Source organism: Triturus cristatus, chromosome 9 (assembly GCF_964204655.1).
Source record: "Triturus cristatus chromosome 9, aTriCri1.1, whole genome shotgun sequence".
NCBI lineage: Eukaryota > Metazoa > Chordata > Amphibia > Caudata > Salamandridae > Triturus > Triturus cristatus.
The window spans coordinates 272,082,864-272,101,033 of NC_140592.1; positions in this window are offsets into that span (position 1 = coordinate 272,082,864).

Below are 18,170 nucleotides of genomic sequence, written 5' to 3' on the forward strand. Positions count from 1 at the left end.
TTCTTGACTCATAAGGCCTTTTATCAGTCTCAGCCCATGTATCCCTGTTCAGAACTGAGTTATTACTTGCCTTCCAGATAGTTAAGATCTTCTGATAAAGCCTTTCTGCAGGTTCCACTTATTCGTACTGCCAGATTTGGCAGTAGAGCTTTCTCATATCTGGCTCCTCATCATTGGAACAACCTTCCTCTCCATATTCACACCTGCCTCAATTTTTTAATTTCAGGAAGATGCTCAAAACATGGTTGTCCTAGACAGTCTTTACCTGCCTGCTCAGCAGAAGCTCAGAGATATTCCTTCGGAAGTGAGTCATGCGCGATACCAAGTACATTTAACAATAACAATTAGGTCAATATCAGATTTATGAGGAATGGATGATATGTCCAAAACATAAGCATACAAACCACTCAACTGAAGTTCAAGAAAAGAAATGAAATCAGAACAATCTACAAGTCGCTAAAAAGAAAAACGTGGAAACTGAGGGAAATATTGTATGACACCAGTTGGAAAACAGTTCAGGTTTCAGCTGCTATGCAAACGTGGTTCTCAATGTAGTATTTCATTAAACACATCTTCTTAATCAAATTGAACAACACCATGAAAAAAGGTTCTGCACCATACCATTTACATCAACCTTTACTCACTGACAGAAGTATAATGCATTCTGCTTCAGGTATTCAAGATCTTTTGGATGTATGTAGTGGGCTAGTAATATTTACTCTCAACAAGATGCACAAGAATTTATAATGGTCATGCTTGGAGTTTTACAAGAAGAAGGAGTAAATATTGATGACTAATTTGGATTAAGTTACAATTGGGATCATCGCTGTGAAGATTGCACATTTACATCTACTACTGAAATAAATACTGAACAATTCCTATACTTAACACTACCAGATTGCAAAGGAGTGTCTTTTGACAAATTGATTAAAACAGCAAATCATAATATGATCTGCCCAAATTGTAGATCACAGCTTATGTCTACACTAAAAATTGAAAGAAGTGGAAAAATGCATATCCATAATACATATATTAATGCTGCAACGATGTTGACAAGATGGATCTAAACTGGAAATTGAAATTACAAACTTCAAAGCAAATCAAATATCAATATCTGGAATAACTTCTACAACAATGGCTATGATCTTCCATGAAGGATATTATAACAACTGGACACTACTCTGTCTACATAAAGAGTGACAGCAGATTGATGCATTGCAATGATACCAATCTTAAATTCAAAACCAAATTGCTACTAAAACTACGAAATTCTCACCTGTTGTTTTTTCCAGCAAAGTTCTAAGGACATAATTCAGCCTATTAGGGGTGATGTCCTTAAAAGGTGGATAATTACACGTTTCCACGTGATTTGGCCTAGTAGGGATAATATCCTGAAAACCGCCTTCCAAAATCAAAAATGGTATATATTTGTTTATAGTATTGTACCAACTATAATAATACTATATTTTTTTTAGATCCATTAATTTTAACTAGTAGAGTAAATATAGGTGAAACAACTAAGTAGTTCATTCTAGTGAGTGTAAAGCATAGTAACATATTTATAATGATGTACTATGCACTTTTTTCTTTGTACAATCCATATAATTGTTTTTCCCCACTGTTTGAAGAAGGTGCTACATACAGACCACCATGTATGGTGAAGTAGTATGAAAGTTACAGTCAAAAAACGGCAAGTGATTTTTTTTATCAGGTTATAATGCACTGTCATAGTTTAAAAAAAATATTGTTATAATGTTTAGTTTTGAAGATAACACACTAACACATTTGTATCTACTTTTCTTTTTAATAGCGGCTACAGTTCAACATACTAAGGTACTTGAAAACACTAGGGTGTAAGAGAATGTTCTAACAAGAATCCCCTTAATGAATGGTTCTACACAATTACATGGTGGGTAAGAATGTAGGGCCCGTTCTTGGTTAAAAACAATACATCCCTCACAAACTTGTCAGTGAGCTCCTGGGCAAAGCTTCAACATCTGTAAAATTTATTAAATACAATTTAAAACTATCAATTTCTATTTGAATTTTTTTATCACATATACTTACCTCTTAAATTATGACACATATTTAAATTGCATGTTACCATATTTAAAACTTTTAAAAAACACGCCAAAGCCATGTACACTGCGCGAACCTGCAAATACGTTCCGGCAGGGTGCGCAACAGCATCGCAGCTCTGTAAAATAGCTAAAAACCCTTTTGAAATAACTTTTATTTATCTTCATATTTGTTTCAGTATTGTGTTAGTAAATCACTTACCTTAAAATTGACATTAAAAACCTTTTCATATGTACTCTACACTATTAAAACTATGCGAGGTCACCTCCCTATCGTGGCTCTAAAAACAAGTGCATGAACGAGTTGCGTCTCTGTAAACTGGTAAAAACATTATAAAAAATGTTCACATCTATAGTAATATTAGTTTTTCATTTTTCATTTAGTAGTGAACCTCTTCCCTCAATATTCTCTGTATATGTATTTTACACTTGTAAACATATAGCTGGTTCACACACCCAACGTGGAGAACGACAGGAAGACAACTTCATTTTTTTCATTAAAAAAGACCCAACTTTAAACAAAATATTATTTGTACACAACTCACATTAGTAGATGTTTTACACACATAATACTTACCTTACACAAAGTACTCCTCACAAATAAAATAAGGCAGTTTATGCCTAATGGCCAAACACACAATTTCTCTTTTTAAAAGTAAGCTAAATATATAGTAACACACTCTCAAAAAGTATTAATAATGGAACACCTTATAAAATTCTAATAAATAAATAACGCTACACTTTGATTAAATTATCACCATAATATTACCTATCCTTACAAGTGCTTTAAAAAAACTAAAAGTAAAAAGAACATTATAATTTAAAACAATTATATACAAAAGATTAAAACATCTTAAAAAAATAAAGGCCACAGCAATGTTATAGTAAGCAAATACAATTTAAACGTTTTAATAAAATTCACTTTGAAAACTAACATTAACAGAGATATTAAACTGACAGAATATCTTTTTAAAAACCTTTAAAATACACTTAAAAAACATAGGTTACAGGGATGTTAAAGTTAGGAAAAACAGTTTGAAGTCCCTTTGAAATTCACTTAAAAAACCAAAGGTTACAGGGACAAAAAAGTTAGGAAATAGAGTTTAAAAAAAACTAAAAATTCACTGACAAAAACCAAAGGTTTCAGTAACCTTATAGTTATGCTCAGATTTTTCTTGTACAAAGCAAGTGAAATTCACCTGTTATAGTTGTCTGATCTAACTATAACTTACACCCCGGCAATGCACTGCTTGTAACGTCACATATTACATCACTGATTACATGGTCAGTGACATCACTGATGACATCTTAACCTTGTAAAATTAATTCAAAATACTTTGCATTTAAAGAGCTCCTATTCTACCATTTTCACTGGGGAGAAATGTTTTAATAAAATAGTAAAGGATACCCTGTGTTGTACATAAGTACAGTTGTAAATTAATGCCAATGATAAAAAGAAGGAAATGGGGTGATTCAGGCATCACCTCCATTAGAAGGGAATTTGACATCCACTTTAACTGTTACCAAAGATCTAGAACACAATGGTGTGCAACTTAGATGCAGGTCATCTTGAAGGAGAGAATGGAACATAATCACTAACATCCAAGTAATTTAAGTTAACAGGAAGGAGGAAGGCTATTTATTATGTTGATGTAGATACTTTTAAAAGAGGTCCAGGATTATAAGTAAAATTTCCTTTTCCCTAACATGAGCTTCAATAATACCCATAAACATAGAATAGAATGACTGACTGCCTGAATATATTTATACCATACACAGTACCCCAAGGGGGCGCATGGCGCAGGTGCAAAGGGAACCAGAAGTAACAAAGTATCAAGCAGAACAGATGGGTCCTATGTTTTTTCTGAAAAAGCAGAATGGAATGCTTAATCTCTTAACATAGTATGTTCCAGAAAATAAGCCTCTAGACAGGAAAGCATCTGCCCTCTCTAGTTAGAATCTGAATACAACGCTCCTGCAGACTAGGCAACCTAGCTTGAAAAGGCTTCAGTCACGTTCTCTGTAGTCTTGTAAAAGCAGGTTTTCATTAAAGGCACAGTTCTCATGGATTGTAAAATATTGTCAACACAAATTCACTCAGTTCTTTTATTTGGAAATCTATTTCAAGAGTTTTACGTGGAACACAGACTTCTCTCAAAGTGGCTCATGCAAACTTGGATTGTTGTAGCAAAAGGCGTGATATATTTTTCCCCAGTTATTTAGTGCCAAAATAGTCCACTCAGGTGTAGCATATTTTTGACTTGGCATCTTAGCTCTTTTAGACCTTCTCACTGATGATCCTTCATTTTCACTGTCGCTTTGTTCAGACCGACTTGAGACTTCTGCAATTGTTTGAGGTGCTCTTCCATCTGTCAAAATGCGCCTCAATCTGTCTTGATTTCTGGGCCAATGGTCTCCGTGTGCTACTCGCATTTCATGTGTACTGTTCCCTTCGAATAGGTAAAAATCATGCCTAGTAAGCCCTTCCTCTTGTGACCTTTGGTACCTACAAGAGTCGACTTTCTCGGACCAGCGCACAGAGTGCCATTAACTGGAGCCCCCTCGACAGCTTGGCTAACCTGAGTCGGTTGTCTCTCTGTAACCACCGGCACATCCGAAAGAGGCACTGTATCTTCAAAAGAACTTGGGACTCTGTGAGTATTGGTGGCATGCACCCAATTTGGAAGACCACCACACTTAACAGCAATTGTGGTAACCAGGATCACCTGCAACGGCCCACACCAACAAGGTTCCAACTAGGACTTGCATACATGTTTCTTCACCAGGACCCATTCACCGGGGCTGAGGTCATGACACTGCTCCTGTTGAGGCAAAGTAGCAGCTTCCCCAACCTGCTGAGACACAGAATGTACCACATCATCCAGTCTTTTACAGTAAATTGAGCACCAAATCATCTGTAATATTCACCAATGTATTTTAAGGAACTGCAGGCTGTCTCTTAATCCTCCCCATAATTACTTTGTGAGGAGATAGTCCCATTCTTCTATCTGGGGTACTTCTCAAACTCATCAACACAAGAGGGAATGCATCAGGCCATTTTAGAGAAGTTGAAGCACACACTTTTGCCAATCTAGATTTTAATGTTCCAAATATCTGCTCCTCAATTCCAGAGGCTTCTGGATGATAGACACAATGGAGCTTTTATGTCAATTTGTAAATCTGCACATAACATCTTTAGAACCTCATTATTAAAGTGTGTCCCTCGGTCTGACTCAAAAGAAGTCTGGAATAATATACAGAGTATCAACTCTCTCTACAGTAACTTGGCTACAGTTAGACTGTGATTTCGTCTTCTTGGGTAAGCGTCCACCCAACGCGAAAATATACACACAATAATAAGAATGTATTTGATACCATTGCACGTGAGCATCAACGAAATCAAGCTGCATTCGGTTAAAAGGACCTCCTGATGTTCCTACGTGACTAATTCTTACCGGTGTTCTTTTCCCCACATTTCGTTATTGATTCACCATGCAGCGGTGACACAGAGCTTCTGCCACTGATCTGAACCTTAAACCATATCTGGCGAAAGAGGTGCATCATAGCATCGTTCCCAACATGTGCAGAACCGTGATAGTATTGTGCTATGGAAGGCAGCAAACTATCTACCACCAGTGTACATCCAAACCTCATCTTCTTGCCTTCTAATGCAACCTGCTCTGATCCATTCTTGTTTCTCAGCATCTGGTCCTCATCCTGTAATGCTTTCACCTCCTCCCACATGTCTACAGTAGATAACAACAGTTTGCAATCTGTGACATCAGTGTTCTCTCTCAGAGGATCTCCATTGAAGGTGGAAGAATTTAGAGCGCAATAGTGCGAAGTCTCATCTGCATACTTGTTTCCAACTTTTGACATAATCATTGCCCTGCCAATGGGCAGCACACTTCACCTTAGCAATCTGAGCAGGCAATTATAGTGACAGCAAAAGGTTTATCACACTCTCTCCATTGCGGATGGGTGGCCCCGAAGAGGTCATGAACCCCCGCTGTGAACAAAATTGCCCAAAGTCAATTATTTTGAGGTCAGAATTGGATCAAACATCCCTGAGTGGACCGCAGACATATGCAGCCTTTAGATTTTCTTCTGCATATTGCAAACAAGATCTGTAAACAAACAACACATGATATTATTCAGGTAAAGGGGTGTCAATGATATCTGGCCTTGCCTTGGTACACAACTCAGTCATGTCCAGGCAATCATGATCAGCCTCATTAATCACAACCTCATTGCTATGAAGGGGCATCAAAGTTGAAGGATTCAAACTTGTGCATCGCATCAAAGTCACAATCTCAGATCCCGAGATTATCAGCTCATACTTTCTTCGGCAGCAGTTTGTGAGGTGTTGCGTTCAAGTACGAGTAAGCAAGACCTAAACCGAGTGTGGCACATACCCCCTAAGCAAATGTCTCATCAAAATGCTCTCACTCTGCTCCAAACTCACACACTTTGCAGCAACAGATTTCAAACATCCAGGCATGCGGTGGCAAGAGTCAAGGCAAGGATCAAGAGTTGCCGAAAAATATTCTACAGGTCTGCGTGCAGTACCATGCATCTGAGCTAGTAATGCGCAGCCCTCTCTGCAAAACAGGGTAAAGCTCTTTTTGTAATCGGGCATTCCCAAAGCTGGAACTTGACAAAGACTCTCACGCAGTTCTGAAAAAGAGTGCATGCAACCATCATTCCAAGGTACTGGGTCTGGCACGTCTTTGTGTGTCAGACTCCGAAGAAGTTTGACTGTCAGAGAAAAATTGGGAATCCATTGTCGACAATAGCCAACCATTCACAGAAACATGCAAACTTCCATTTGAGTACTTGGCAGACCATGTTCAGAATTGTCTTCGATATCATTTCCCACCGCACCCTGACCACTAGATTCCACAATGCCGGTATCCATGACAAGGCCCTGGACTGGATCCACTCCTTCCCTACAGGCCGAATACAGTGAGTCAGACTTCCTCCGTTCCTCTCAGAACCTACAGAGGTCAGCTGCATAGTGCCCCAGGGCTCCTTCCTGAGCCCCTACCCTGTTGAACGTCTACATGGCCCCCCTCGCGGCCATCATTAGAAACCACGGACTCAACATTGTATCCTATACTGATGATACCCAAGTGATCCTCTCCCTCACCAATGAACCCACAGCCACCAGAATCAATTTTCACAGTGGGATGAAAGCCGTTGCCATCTTGATGAAAGACAGTTGGCTCAAGCTCAACTCAGACAAGACCAAAGTACTCATCCTGGGATTGGCCTCCTCAGCCTGGGATGACTCCAGGTGGCCCGCCCCACTGGAAAGGCCTCCCACCCCCACAGACCACGTACATAACCTCAGTATCATACTGGACTCCTCGCTGACAATGAACCGCCAGATCAATGCTGTTTCCTCATCCTGCTTTCACCTGCTCTGCCTGCTTCAAAAGACTTTCAGATGGATTCCCATGTAATCCAGAAAGCCAGTCACCCACACACTAATCACCAGCAGACTCGACTATGGCAACTCGCTGTGCATTTAATCCCCTCCTGAGGCGGAAGCCGGGAGGTTGCTGCTTTATTTGTTTGATTATAATTTCGTTTTGCACCTTTTAAATCCTCGCCGTATTTTTAGCTTTTAACTCCACTGCACTTGGCTTGAAAAACGAAGCTTAGTTGCACTGTTTAGTAATTGTGACTGATTTACTCTGTTTGATGTAAAAGTGGCAGAAATTATCCCCCTGCCCCCCGCTTGTTTAACTTAGCACTCACCCTGATACTCGGATCACCCTCAGCCGATTTGGATGCTGAGATAGCCGAGCCTCGGCCAGGTAGAATCGACTTTGGCGGCCATCTTGGTTTGGGGCAGCGTTTCCACGCTCTCTATTGGCCACTATAAAAACGGAAGGCAATGCCTCCGCGCAGCGGACGCGTTCAGCGGACGCGCCGAACCTGCGCCGGAGTCGTGCCTGAGTCCTGCCCGTCTGCGCCCGTCCGCGCTGAGGACGGGCTGGACGGCTGGACCACTGGCCATTACAAGGCAGGCGCCCCTGTCCTGAAATACTCTTTAAGGGAAATGCTGCGGCTTAAGCCCGCCCCTGCCCCTTGCTCACATCGCTACAGACCTGAGGATTATTTGACATGTCCTAGCTGTGCGTGCTTTCCGATTGATGCAGATGAGCCTCTGCTTTCTCTTTCCTCTGCTCCTCCGGAGTCTTGCTCTTTATCAACATCTAAAAATCCCAGCGAGTCCTGTCTTCTTCTCAATGCTCGCTCGCTCATTAAAAATAACATTGTATTCAAGGAACTGGTCTTAGATAAAACACCTTCTTGGGTTTTTATTACGGAGACCTGGGCCAAAGACTCCTCGGGTCCTGATCTGGTTGAAGCGGTCCCTGAGGGTTACTGCCTAACTCGATTTGACAGATTAGGCCGTGTTGGCGGTGGTCTGGCTATTTTATATCAGGACAAATTTCACTGCCACACTATACCCCTTTCTGACCCCAAGGACACATTCCAGGTCCTATATTTTTCCCTCTCCGATTCTGCTAATCCAGCATTTAATGGAATCTTGGTCTACCGCCCCCCTGGCCCAAGAGCAGGATTTGGGCTGAAATTGATGCAGGTTCTGGAACCCTATTTTGGCCGACAAAATCTGACCATTCTAGGTGATTTCAATTTCCATCTTGAGCTATTGGAGGCTCACGACACTATTTCCTTGGTAGAAATAATGTCAGCCTGCGGACTCACCCAGCTGGTGAACGGTCCCACCCACCGAGCGGGGCACACGCTCGATGGTATCTTTTCTAACGACCCTAGGCTGACAGCTGCCAGCCCCTTCCATCTCTCCTGGTCGGACCATCTGGCCGTTCCCTTTAATATGATGTATCCCTCACGGGGCTATATTAGAAGGGCCTCGAGCACCATGGAAGTGCGAAGGAACCTCAAAAAGATCAGGGAAGATTCCCTCCATCCATGGACAACCAGTCTGTCCATTCCTCAGGAGGCAGATACCTCCACTGCGGTCTCTATATTTGAAAATACCATTGCTGAGGCCTTAGAGGAACTTGCTCCTGCAAGGTCTTGCTATTCTGCTAGAAAAAGACCTTCAGCTCCCTGGTTCTCCGAACAGCTCCGGCTTCGGAGACAGGAAGTAAGAAGGCAGGAACGCTTATGGCACTCTAGTTGGGCCCCTAAGGATAGAGAAGCCCATAGGGTCCTGCTTAAAAATTACAAACTGGAAGTTATTAAGACCAAGCAGGAATACTTCACGGCACTCACCTCCTCATTGTCATCTCCTAGAGAACTCTTTAGGATTGTCGATTCCCTTACGACCCTTCAGACACCGGATCCTGTGGTTGCCTCTCAGGACCTGTGCAACAAGATAGCCGCCTTTTTCCAGTCAAAAATCGCCGACATCTATGCTGCTCTGGAGGTCCAAAAATCCCTGACCGCCGTTCCTTTGCTGCCTGCTCTCCCTGAGCCCAGTGTTGCTGAATCCTCTCAACATCAGGATTTGATTTCCTTTCCTCCCCTTTCCTGTCAGGATCTTGAAATCCTGCTTGATAAAACTAAATCTGGCTCTCCGTTGGATGTCTGCCCGCTAAAGATCCTCAAGCAGTGCAGAGAATCTCTCCTTCCTCCTCTGGTTGACATCATGAACAGAGCGATGAAGGAAGGCATTTTTCCCCAGCAGTGGAAGAATGCTGTTGTAAAACCTTTGCTTAAAAAGCCTTCTCTGGACCCCGGGGTGTTAAAGAACTTTCGCCCCATTTCACTGCTCCCGGCTCCCGCAAAGATGCTCGAAGCCCATCTAAATAAACATCTGGCTGCATTTGTGGAGAGCTCGGGCTGTTTGGATCTCTCCCAGCATGGTTTCAGGAGGGAACACAGCACTGAGTCTGCCCTCACCATAGTGCTGGATACCATCCGCACTAGAGTTGATGAGGGTCAGACCTCCCTCCTGATCCTTTTAGACCTCACAGCGGCCTTCGATACCCTGTCTCCTGTGGTGTTAACATCTCGCCTGAGGGAGATTGGGGTCCGCGGGCCTGCTCTGGGACTCCTTTCCTCTTTTCTCGACCATAGAGAACAAAGGATAATGCTGGGATCGTTTCTATCTCCATCCCTGTCTGTGCAATGTGGGGTCCCTCAAGGGTCAGCGCTCAGTCCTACCCTTTTTAATATCTATGTGACCCCCCTTGCCAGACTTATTAGATCTTTTGGGATGGAGGTAGTTTCCTACGCGGACGACACCCAGATCTTAGTCTCTCTCTCCCAGCCAGCTACATCAACTGCCGCCAATTTTAGATCTTGCATGGAGGCAGTTGGCCAGTGGATGATCCACAATTCACTAAAACTGAATGGGGAGAAGACGGAGGTGATGGTCTTTGGAGGAAAGGAACCGATCTGGTCGGCGGAGTGGTGGCCGAACTCGCTGGGCGTATGTCCCGAGCCCACCTTGTCAGCAAAAAACCTGGGAGTTATGATCGACCCCAACCTTAGTATGTGCCAACAGGTCAACAGGACTGTTTCGACCTGCTGGGGGATTATCCACATTCTGAGGAAAATCAGGCACTTTTTGTCACCCCAGGCAAGAAAGCAACTTGCTGTCGCTCTTTTGGGTTCGCGACTGGATTACTGCAATGCGCTGTATGCAGGGCTGAACAAGAGTCTTCTACAGCGCTTGCAGGTGGTCCAGAACGCGGCAGCGAGATTGGCTCTTGACCTACCAAAACGTGCCTCTGCCACCGAAGCCCGAAAACAACTGCACTGGCTCCCCGTTGAATACCGGATCCTTTTCAAATCCATGTGCCTGGTGTATAAAGCCTTAGCTAAACCCAGCCCTACAAGCATGGGATCCATTCTTTCTCGGCATAACCCCAGTAGAAATCTTCGCTCCAGTCACAAACTTCTCCTCTCTGTACCCCGTGTCAGAAAAGCAAGATGGGGAGGCAAGGCCTTTTCCTTCCTGGCACCTAAGTGGTGGAATGCCCTCCCTTTGGAAGTAAGATCCAGTCCCTCTCTGCAAACTTTTAGATCCGCGCTTAAGACTCACCTTTTTACACGTGCATTCCCGTAGTGGTGCTTTGTATATTCTGTTTATTGTTTATTGATTTTGATAGGCGCCTTGATACCTTCGGGTTTAGTCTGCGCGTTATAAGTTGCATAATAAATAAATAAATAAATAAACTCACTCTATGCTGGTGTCACCTCAAACAGCTCAGGAAACTTTAGAACATACAAAACGTCGAGCCAGACTGGTCCTCAACATCTCCTGTCGCAGCCACATAACACAACACCTCCAACAACTACACTGGCTCCCATTCAACAAGAGAATCACCTTCAAGCTCCGCTCCTACAAAGCTCTCCATGACGCAGGGACAGAATATCTGAACCACCGCCTCTCATTCCACGTACCTGCCAGACAACTTTGCTCTGCCCAACTTACCCTGGCCACCGTCCCACGGACTCACAAGACCCGAACTGGAGGAGGATCCTACTCTTACCTCGCCACAAGACCTGGAACACCATGCCCCTCCACCTCAGGCAATCCCGGAAGCTGACCCAATTCAGGAAGGATCTCAAGACCTGGCTCTTCGATTGAACTTCCACATCCAGACGATCAGCAGCCCCCCTCAGCACCTTGAGACCCTCATGGGGGAGTAGCTGTGCTTTACAAAGTCCTGATTGATTGATTGAATTGCAGTGATCCTGTCTTGGGACATTTTTCTTGCTCCTTTCTCAATATGATGTACAATATACAGAACATCTCTCTTACAAAACTGCAATTTGGACGTTGACACCTTATGTCCATTCACAGCCAAATGATTCAGTAAAGCGATGATATTGCAACTGTAAACCTCCTGAGTACTTGATGCTACCAACAAGTCGTCAATGTGCTGAACGAGAACAGAATAATTAGGCATCTCAAAGGACCCTAAATTTTTCTTTAAAATCTGATTAAATATTTAGGGGCTTTCCGTATACCCTTGTGGAACTCGACACCATGCCAAAACATGACTACCGAACCGGAAAGTAAAGAAATACTGACTGTCACCATGCAACGGGATGGAAAGAAGGCTTGACAGAAAACCACTCAGCTTTATATGGAATCTGAAATAAAATCACTGCTGAATTCGGTACCATAGGACAACATGGCACTACAATCTGATTAATTTTTGCGCAAATCCTGAACAATGAGGTATTTACCATTGGGTTTTTGCACTCCCATAATAGGAGAGTGATATGGAACTCCCGATATTTTCTTTCAGGATTCCTTGCTTAATCATTGAATCAATAAAAGGAGAAATGCCTGCAATGGTTTATGGACTCAAATTGTATTGTGGGATTCATGGAACTTCAGCATTAGGCTTCACATCAATTTTTACTGGAGCCACACCTTTAATTAGACCAACATTTTTTCTTGTAAAGTCCCAAACCTCTGGAAAAACAGTGTCTCTCAATTCTAGAGGCAGGTCATCTCTGGTTTGCATGAAGAACAATCCTTCGATCTCTGAATTCTGTTTAGCCAATTTAAAACAACATCCTCATCATTTGAGTGGAACTCAATTCCCTTTGGAGTACAGTAAATTGAGCAATTGAGTTTGCACAGCAAGTCTTGTCTCAGTAAATTGACCGGACTGGAATCTCACACAACAAATCTGAATAAGACTCTATTTTCACAGGTACAGGTTTTGTTACCGAGTTTGACATTTGTTGACTCACAACTCCCACAACATGGATTCTTTCTCCAGAGAGTGGTAGGTTTGGAACTCCGCTATTCTTACAGTGGAACTGGTAGCACCAGTATTGACAAGAAATGAGATAGGCGATAGATAGTGAGATTATGAGACTGTTGTGGGATGGGGATTCCCCACACATTGCCTTGGTGAAATTGACACTGGGTGGTATGATGGAGGGATAGCTCTACCAAATCTTCAGTCATACTATAGAGTGGCACAATTAACGACTTTAACCACTGTGTCCACTGGCCTAGGGAGGAACCAGGCTATTGTATAGACCACCTGGTCTCCAACCGGGGGGATACGCTGAGCACTCTATACTGATCTGCGCCACCTCCACCTGGAGGGACCAATGGCGCTGACAGTCCATCTCAGGCCTGAAAACCTGTGACATTTGGGATGGGAAAGAGGATTCGGCGTGCCACACCTTTGTGGGACTCCGAATTCTTGAGTACTATGGCGACGAGACAGGGGTTTGATAAGTGGGATTTGATGGGGATCTCCACTCTGGGGGACCTCTGTAGCACCAAAGGGGTGATCCCATTTGCTGACCTACAAAGAACCTATGAACTAGCCCCTATGGAGGCCTTTCAATATTTACAAATCCATCATGCTCTCCAGGCAGCACTGCCCTATGGAAAGGACCTGCCAGAATTGTCTCTGTTGGAGAACAGATTACTGAAGGAACACCCCAGTGCCAAAGAGATTTGCCTTGCGTATCGAAAACTCATCAATAATTTCCCTGACACTCTAACTCAGCTACAGGAATGTTGCATTACGAATGTGCTTTTGGCTAGTGCAACTCAAAATACTCCATAGGGTCTCCATGTCCTGTACCACACTGGCAAAATGGGTGAAAGGTTGGATGCAGTGTGTCTTAGACAATGTGGGCAAGTGGGTACGTTTTTTCATATCCTGTGGGGATTCACAAATGTCCAAACCTATTGGGAAGCAGTGGTGTCGGTTATGAGTGAGATCACTGGGGTGACCATGTCCTTATCAGCCAAATGGTGTCTCCTTAATGTCCGGTAAGTCACTGATGTGTCACGAGATAAGCAAACCTGGGTCGCTCTAGGCATGATGGTAGCCAAACGCAATATCACACATCGGGGGGGCAGAACCCGCCTGTCTCTTGGAGACTGGAAGAGAGACATGGATAGATTCATGGTAGCTGAGAAGTCAGTGTATGAGAGAAGGGGCTGCCTCCGAAAGTCGGAAAAGATTTTGGGAAAATTGAATATGTATAGGGGAAGCCCATGTGTTGCCCCGAAATCTAATGCTTAACCTTCCCCGTCGCTTGAGGACACAGCATGATTCAGGTTTTGGGTATAGAAAGTGCTGTATCACTCGTTGGATCTTTGTGAGATATGTGAGTATGGTTTTGATTCTCCGAGTGATGCTCACCAACTGTATGATAATGTGGTACATATAATGTGGTATACAACTTTATGTTAATAAACAGATGTTTAAAAAAAAAAAGAAATGAGATAGGAGTCCCATTTACCTTGCCGTCCACGTAGGGGCCACTCTGGTTTACCGCTAAGGATGCGTCAAGCATGCATTCTTCTTCCCCTCTCAGGCACCGTTATTGTGGCAGGTCTGAGACTGCATCATCCAGCTAATTCAAAGAGTAATACTGAGACTCATTCTGATTTGTATGAGATTCCACATCTGTACGAAATCCTTTATTTGCATTGTTTTTCTGGAACTGACCCTTCTTTGAGGCATCGGGACTCGGGGCACATTTTGAGTGTGATTTCTTTGTGACCTTTTTGAGTCAGTACCATGCCATCTCCCAGTGACTGTGCATTCCTAATATTCTGAGTTTCTTCCCCATTTCCTTGATTAATCAGATTAAATTGATATTCGCGCTTCCAATGCCCTAACTTGCCGCAAACATGACATGGATTTATCCTCTTCAACACATCAATTGAAACATCTCGACCTCTACCTTGAGGCTGCATACTCTGCTGTTGTCCTCTACTTACCCCTCACATCGTCGGGGTCTTCTGATAAATCCCTGCACAACAAACATGGGATCAAGACCTGTTCCACCTTGACCCTTTTGAACTGCTTTCATTTAGACTATCATTAGCTCGTCCCCACAATATTTTGCACAACGGAGGATTTTATCTACAGGCTTACTCTGCCAGCAAATCAAGTGCTGCTGGATCATGCTGCTAATCGCAGGTCTTAGTCCATACACAAACCTATAAATAAAATGTCCCATATCTTTTTCGGTCACATTCTCCATTCCACTGTAATGGATGAATGACTGCAATAACCTCTCTCAGTAAGCATGAACTGTTTCCTTTAATTCTTGAGTCGCCCTAGGACCACAATGTCAAATAATCTAAATCTTTCCCAAAAAACTTTGAAACTTTCCCAAACCATTCACCTTGTTTGTACCATTCAACAGGAATTTCTCTCAATTTTGGAAAGTCATTTGTAAAGGACAATATGTCTGGTCTAGTCCAGGGGACATGTGTATATCCTCCTCCAGTTACCTCTCTCATAGGGAGCATCCTCACTCCCTCATCCCCATCATCTTTGTTGATCGGGAACATTTGCATGGTAACTTTATTTGTTTCCTTCTTCTTAGCCTATCGACCTTCCAATTTTTCCAGCTCTCCCCGTTTCCTAAGGCTAGCCAGTAATTTTTTAATCTGTAGCCTCATTCCAGAAGGTCTAACATTTTCAATGTCCCTGAAATCTATTCTATAGGATTTATGTAATATTTTTGACTTTTTTCCATCCGCTCCATACTTCTGCACCAAATCAGATAACTTTTCATGTGTATTTTGAGCAAGTATGGTAATGTCTTTGCAGACGAACAATAAGTCATCATCCTGATAAGCTACTTACTAGCAGGTCTTATGGTTTCTTCCAATTCCATCTTGAGACCCTCAACATCAATGGACCTATCCTTTTTCATTCCCAGGGCATTTGTTCCATTAATTCCAAAACCTGTATCATTTGCAGGAGTAACTCTACCTTTAAGCCAATCATCAACTTCTTGAGAGGTAGGACGTGTTTTCCCTTCTACTGCATTCCCTAGTAAATCTTCATGCTGGCATTCCATTCTTGCAATAGGTGTAGAATGTAAAAGGGACACATTAGAGTCTGGCATTCCCATCGGAAGAATATTTCCTGTAGTATTCTGAGCTACCCATGGTGGAGTACATACCAATCTCAGGTACATAGAAAGTTTGGACCTGTACTAACCTTCTGCTGAAAGAATTTAATTGAGTGGAATGTACACTCGAACCAGCGCTAGCTTCACAAGGAATGTTAGCTGAGGTTGCAATTAAAGGCATCCGGGTTAGCTATCATGTGGTAAATAATTTAATTACCGGTACTTAATTTGATGCGGAAAATTAATAAGAATAGCTCAGTAAAATAAGAGGCAGAATCCGTGGTATTAGAGGTTCGGAACGGGCTTTATTCCAAAACACAATTCGAATTTGTGGGCTTCATATTCCATCACCACGAAGGTTCAGGAAGTGAAGGACAATACTTTATTGACAGGTAATCATTTTTATAGAAGAGGCATTACAGTGAAACAGATGCAGGAGGCGTAACAGTTGATAACAGAGATAAAGACATACATGCGTAACTAAAATGGGTGTAACTAGGCGTAACTAAAGAACGTCATTAGGTATGATGTCACGAATGGGTGGTTTCATGAAAGAATTTCGCAATGTCAGCAAAAATACTTGGCAGAGATGCGCGCGCAGCAGCATGACGTGTGATTGACGTGCAACTAGGGGGAGAATGGGACTTGACATTTAGCTCTACATGTGGAGACAGAAGTCTGGGGTTATGTCAACCTAATCCTAAATCATATCTTACATCCTATGTTTAAAGAACTGTGTTATCCAAAAAGAGAGGTCTCTTAGGATAGAATCTTATTCTATACTGACTATACTGACTGTTAGTGCGTGTACAAGCGTCTAAGTGTCTACACTAGATGCGAGGGCAGAAATCTTCCATAGTAACAGGGCTATGAATTACTTGCATAAAGACAGAGAAGCCGGGCCCTTTTGCACGGTAGCTAGAGGAATGTTTACTTAAACTGCTAGACAGGAATGCATCGGATGAGGAGCGGAGCAGAGCAGATAATCTTGAAGGTGAAATACAGTTTTTGGCAGGCAGACAGGCCGAGTCAGGCACCGTTAGCCGCGCAGGGAGTAGGACAAAGTTCATGGATACAGATGCGAGCTCAGACTGGAGTTTTCAGAGGCAGAAGGCAGGAAAAGGCTTAATGGCAGAATCAGGGCCTACTCGCCTGGACTGTAAAATGGCATAAATGAACCATATAAAGCCGGTGGCCTTTCATACTTAGGAATAGAATATCTGGTTCATTCATGGCGGATCTGAAAGAGGACATGTTGACGGTGGACGCACATGTGTTTGCGTCTTCAAAACTGAAACTGGAGGGAACATACATGTACTTGTGACTTATACATGAAACCGTTGGGGTCCAAGATAGGGGACATAACTGATCATAAAAATCCATATTTCCACATTCCCTCCTTGTCCCCTACTTGCCCTTAAGAGATATCAATCTTCATCAATCCGTTGATCTGTTCATATAACATCATTTGTTCTTCTTTCTTCTTCCGGGATGAATGAAAACTTGGTGGTGGAATACACGATGTGGCACACAGACCACAAATTGCTGGTCCACATTGTAGGCATAAGCAGCAACTGAATAATATGAGAAAGCCAATACCTAGGAAGGATAGGACCCTCCATCCCCAGGCTGACAATACACTCCAAAACCAACCGGACCAAGTCCAGGTGCCTGGACTCTGGTGTATCTGGTTTACAATCTTATGAAGGCGAGTTATGGCTTTATATACTGACGGCGAATTTTCTGGTATGAAAAGGCAACAACTTGATCCGATGACCCTACAAGCTCCGCCCCTATCGGCCAGGATGACGTCAAGGACAAGACGATTTTGAAGCACAACAATCCGCATAGCAGACTGTTCTTCTGTTAAATTGCCTAAGGCGGAAATAGTTTCGTTCACTACTGCTTCAAGGGTTCTGGTTAATCTACGTATCAACTTACTATTAGTGACTGTACCTATATAGGGGAAGAAACCTTTATTGAAATCTGTGTATTTTTCCCATGCTGTTTCAGTGTAATCGACGATTGGGAGATCTCTCTGCTGTCTATTGTGTACTAAATGAGTATTTCTATGATAATCAGGAGGAGCTAGGAAAACAGGTGGCAAAAGGAATCCGATGTAACAGGTACCATCCCAATCTAGAGGCAAACGTGTATATGTAGTCTGACCACATACGAAGTAGGAATGGCGAGAAGCTCTAAATGTAGACTTGCCTTGAT